Here is a 5,399-nt window from a genome sequence, read left to right as displayed (position 1 = left end):
TAATACTTCAAAAACTCTCACTATGTTCTCTAAAAAAAAATTAAACATAAACTTCAAAAACTATCACTATTTTCTCTAAAAATACTTAATACTTCAAAAATCTCATTTTCTCCCCATTGGCATGTTAGAGCCTCCTTTTTTTTAGTAATGACATTATGGTTGAAAAAAAATTATTTTTCATAGTATAAAAAATGATAAAGGATTCATAGCATAAAATTTTCTTCTTCGTAAATTCTTCTCGAAATGAATGATCTAAAATGCTTTAATTTTTTTAAGTAATATTAACGTATATACCATATTTCCTTTTGAGCAAAAAAGTTCTACTCTACCGAAGCTTCAAAATCCCTACTTGTCTTGCAATATGGGCTTAAAAGTCTATATAATCTAAAGTACAATTTTTCACACAAAAGAAATTATGTAACATTCATATTACCCACTAAAAAGAAAAAAAGTAGTTGTATAAATTCTAAATTGAAATCATAGTAGCTTTAAGATTGCTTACTACTGATGTGCATATTCCCAATTAATTAATGAACATAAAGAACTCATTTCTGAAGCTAAAGAAAAATCTTATAATGTCAGCAAAACATTCTAATTTCTAGTTGCTTGTGATGATTGAAATGTTGCTGCCAGATGATTGAGATGTTGCTGCCATTATAGCATCTTGTACAACTGTGTGTTGTGAAGTGTATTGATCAGAGAGGCCAAACTTTGAAAATTTTGGTTCAACATGCACAAAATGACCCGGTAATGATCTTTTTCCAAGAGTTTCCTTCCATATCTCGAAGAATTCACTCATAATTAGATGTGATGTTTCCCATGAGGAAATCGGAAGATACTCCATCTACGAAAGAAACAATCATCTTATGAGGCAAGCATGCTCATAATAGTATTTATTTTTTTAATTAGGTAAAGTACAATAATTGAATTCCTCTCCATGAAGAGTAAAAAAAACATAATATATTACAACATATCTATGTTTTTTTTTTAAATGATTAACCACATAAAAAGCTTCAACTGAGAATAAATCTCTAAAAGTATTTGCATACCTCCATAACTATTCCCCTCAAGTTCTCAGAATTTATTGGAACAACTTTGCCTACTCGAAGCCGGAAGTCACCAAGTCAATACTGAAGCTCCTATATCAGTCAAATAATTTAATGAGTATTTGTGAAGACAAAAATCTTGATGGTGCTATATAAGTATATCATCCACTTACAATAAGAACAATAATTTGCATATCTCAATAATACAAACCTCACAATTAACAGCAAGCTTCATTCTATAAGATTGTAAGTTCTCCATTATCGTCTGCTTCCACAACCAGTCGTTCCTACTAATTGCCATGTAAAACTTGTCGGGTTGTTCTTGAAGTGAAACCCCCAAAAAATTTTGGGGAAATTCCAATGCATTTGCTTGTTCTAGTAAAAGAAAAAATTAATCAATCAACAATCAAATCTCATATATGGCCACAAAAATACTCTTAAAAATGACATGAGGTGTAAGTTAGAAATGTGAGATATATAGATTATCTTACATTTAGATCTATTCTTGACCCAAATTATTTCAATACTTCTTCGCTTTTATATAAATTACTTACAAAGTAGAAAAAGTTCCCAAATTCATTCTTTATAATGCATCGAGAGGAAAAAAAAGGTCATTCTTTATATAATGTTTACAAACATGATTTATTAAGTAATGAAATACCTTTTAGTATGGGCTTATAAAAGGTAAAAGTATTTCTCCATCTTCCTTCTTTAACACCATTAATGCTCTCAGCACAATTAGCTACTTCTATCAGTATTTGACTATTGATTGTTGTTCCTGCATTTGGCTGCCAATGAAAAATCCTAACAACAAACAAAGTAACAAACTGTACACTTAAACATACAAACCAAAATCTTTCAAAAATGTTATGTTTCTAATGAATTCAAAATCGTTACCATTTGATCGGCATGTTGTTGATTGCAAGTATAGTTTCCTTTTTCCTCTTCACAAAAAATTCAACCAAAAAGAAAAAAGGCTTGGGCTAATACAAGGAAAGATAAGAGAATGAATCTTAAAGTAGAATAACACTGTATTTATAGTTGACAAGTACCTTGAACAAAAATCAAGTCAAAAAATTCATGTCATATTTGGATTTTGTTACTAAAATTTCAACAAATTTACCTTTTATGGTTAAACTTATTAGATAATCAAAATAGTATTTCTTTTACCTTCTAATTTATTGTGGAATTAATATTTTATCCTAATTAGCATTGTAAGATTAGAAAAGAAAGAATAATAAATATTCATCCTAAAATGTAGGTCAACATCATTATTTGTCCAAATCGTATCTAGTCTATATATTTATTTCTCTTCATTAATATACCTTTTTTATAAGAGGAAAAATTATGCTTTGAAGGATGAAAAACAAGTCAACGATTTTTTTCTCTTCATTAATATACCTTTTTTATAAGAGGAAAAATTATGCTTTGAAGGATGAAAAACAAGTCAAAGATTTCATTCACGAATAGGAATTAGTTTTATTAAAATAAAGTATGTACTATATTTATTTCAGTTTATATGATACAATATTTGTTTTATACTTATTAGGTAATTAAAATAGTATTTTCATTCCTTGTAAAATCAACAGTTTTTCTTAATCTTCCTCACAGATAGAAATAGAATAATAATAAATATTTATCCTTAAATTTAGTTCTGAATAAAATTTTCTTAGAATGGTATCTAGTTTACATATTTATTTTTATTAATAAATATACCAATTAAAAAAAGATGACTTGAAGGATCAAAGAAGACAAAACATTCATGCACAAATACGAATCGTTTATAATAAAATAAAGTATATACTATATTTATTTCATCTTATAAAATACAATTCTATATTAGGAGTCAAATAATTTCTATCCAAAATTCTTATCTACCTTACATGCTTTTAATTATAAATTTCCGACTTAAGTTACTTTTTTTAAAAAAATTGATTTTATTTTTTAATAAGAAAAATGGTACACGTAAAATTTGTCAACAATGTCAACTATAAGAATTTGTATAGTAGCCAAGATATTCAATAGTTTTTCCACATGACCTATCGCATTTGGAGTGTTACACTATTTTATTGTAATTAAAAGAATTTACTTATTTAATTGTCTATTTATAAGTTTTCTCTTAATCCTAGCTAGTGAAAGATCAACAAGGCAGGATGAGGATGAAGTGCAGATCAACTAATGTATGATCATTCAGCTTCAAAATCATACAAAGAGCCTGTTTGGATTAGCTAACTATAAATTAACAACATGTAAATTTAGTGCGAAAATTAATTTTATAAATAAATTGTTACAAGTTTGGGTAGAGGTGATGAAACCGATAATAAAAAATTGATGTGTTTGGCAAAAAATACTATTAAGTTGTGCTACTATTAAAATGACTGAAAGACCCTAAATATTGTCAAAAAATTATATATTAAAACTAATTCTTTATACAAAAGAACGAATGGCATATACCAATCAAAGAAATTAGTAATACCAAAGACAATAAGTTGTTGAACTTTTTTTGTGTGTGGAAAAATGGGAAAATGTAGAAGGCCTCAATTTCAAAGTTCGATTGCATTTTAGACATTCCACATTCATTGTTTGAACTTACATATTGTTGAATATTATTTTTATTATCAAGAACTTATTGTAAGGTGATGAACTCCAAAGAAAATTTATCTCTTGTTATATTGAAAATGATGTCATTGTTATATTTGTTGCTCAAGGTAAAGGAAAGGACATGGCTATGACTAGAACTCATCAATGCTACAGTTGCAAAGGAATATGGTCATATCGCTAGCAGTTGTAGCAAGAAGATCTGTAATTATTGTAAACAACAAGGACACATTATCAAAGAATATCCCACGCGCCCTAAAAATCGTAGGGCCAGTGCTTTTCAAGTTGGGATAAATAGTTTCACTACTGATAACTCATCTTCAGGACAAGTTCTTACTTCTAAAATGGTACAACAAATGATAGTGTCATTCTTTCAGCACTGGTATAACAAGGTAATGATGTTACATCTAATTTTTGGATAGTTAATTCGGGTACTTTCAATCATATGACCATCTAAATGAGCACCCTAAAACATGTTCGTAAGTATCAAGGTCCATCACAAATACAGATTGTCAACGGTGGTAATTTATCCATTACCAAGGTTGGAAACATTACTCCAACTTTCAAGAATGTTTTTATTTCATCAAAGCTCTCAACTAGTCTTATTAAGATCTGATTCTGGTGGAGAATATATGTCTTATGAATTCATAAAGTCTTTCTTGACAAAGGAATTGTCTCACAACGCTCTTACGGATATATAACACAATAAAATGGAGTTGCTAAGTGTAAAAATTATCATCTTTTAGATGTCACTCGTACATTATTGATTGAGTCCTCTCTAACCATCTAAATACTAGATGGAAGCTTTGTCTACTACTATCTATTTAATTAATAGACTTCCATCTAAAGTGCTAAATCTTGAATCTCCATATTTCGTCCCTATAATTAAAATCCTAACTATAGTGATTTTCATACATATGGTTGTATTTGCTTTGTGCATTTACCTCCTTCATAACACAATAAACTTTCTTTACAGTCTACTAAATGTTCTTTTAGGGGTTATAGTACTTCACAAAAAAGTTTTATTTGCTATGATCCATGTTCTCACAAATTTCATTTTTCTAGAAATGTTTTTTTATTTGAGAATAAGTATTTATTTCCTACTATTGTAGATTCCGTTTCTGATTCTCCTCTTCTTCTTACTTTTGAGGATTTATCATTTTGTTTTAATAGGTTCAATCTTAAAAGAAATGTTTCTAGAAATGTTCCTTTTCTGTTTCAAGAAATGTTTTTTAAGTTGGTGAGATGCAAACTCAACCCGATCATTCCCAGTTACCTGCATCACTTCAAAGATCTTCTTGACCTCATCAATGAAGTTTTGGATATCCTCACCAACCTGCGATCCTAAGAACTCTGGTGGATTCATCCTGACAAAATCTCACACTCCAGCTGTAGCCGATCCAACATTAGCATTTGCCGGAACTGGAGCCCGCTGATTGTTCTGGTTGGCATCACTCTGAGCCAACATCTGAATGGCGTTCCAAAATTCTGCATTCAAAACTTCTTGATCTGGGACTAGAGGAGTTGCATTTGCGTTCCTAACATTCGCATTCCTGGCGTTACCTCTCTGAGGAGGCATGATCACTGAAACGTAGAACGTCGAGTTAGAACGGAATTAGATCATACCTTACGCACAATAAGAGTAACAAGAAAATGAAGATTTTTACTAAAACATTTTGTAGCCTCCCTCTCATTAGATGTGGTGCACTTCACACCCATGAAAAGGACTCTACTTAGTGCGGCTTTTCAAATATG

General features: G+C 29.7%; 1 pseudogene; it reads right to left on the bottom strand.

Annotated features, from left to right (window-relative positions):
• Window positions 1–598: 598 nt before the first annotated feature.
• LOC102578631 (mediator of RNA polymerase II transcription subunit 20a-like) lies at window positions 599–1,957 on the bottom strand (annotated as a pseudogene).
• Window positions 1,958–5,399: the final 3,442 nt, after the last annotated feature.

This window comes from Solanum tuberosum, unplaced genomic scaffold (genome assembly GCF_000226075.1).
Source record: "Solanum tuberosum cultivar DM 1-3 516 R44 unplaced genomic scaffold, SolTub_3.0 scf00589, whole genome shotgun sequence".
Lineage (NCBI taxonomy): Eukaryota > Viridiplantae > Streptophyta > Magnoliopsida > Solanales > Solanaceae > Solanum > Solanum tuberosum.
The sequence above is the reverse complement of the archived record's forward strand: the minus strand, read 5'-3'. Positions and strand labels throughout refer to the sequence as shown.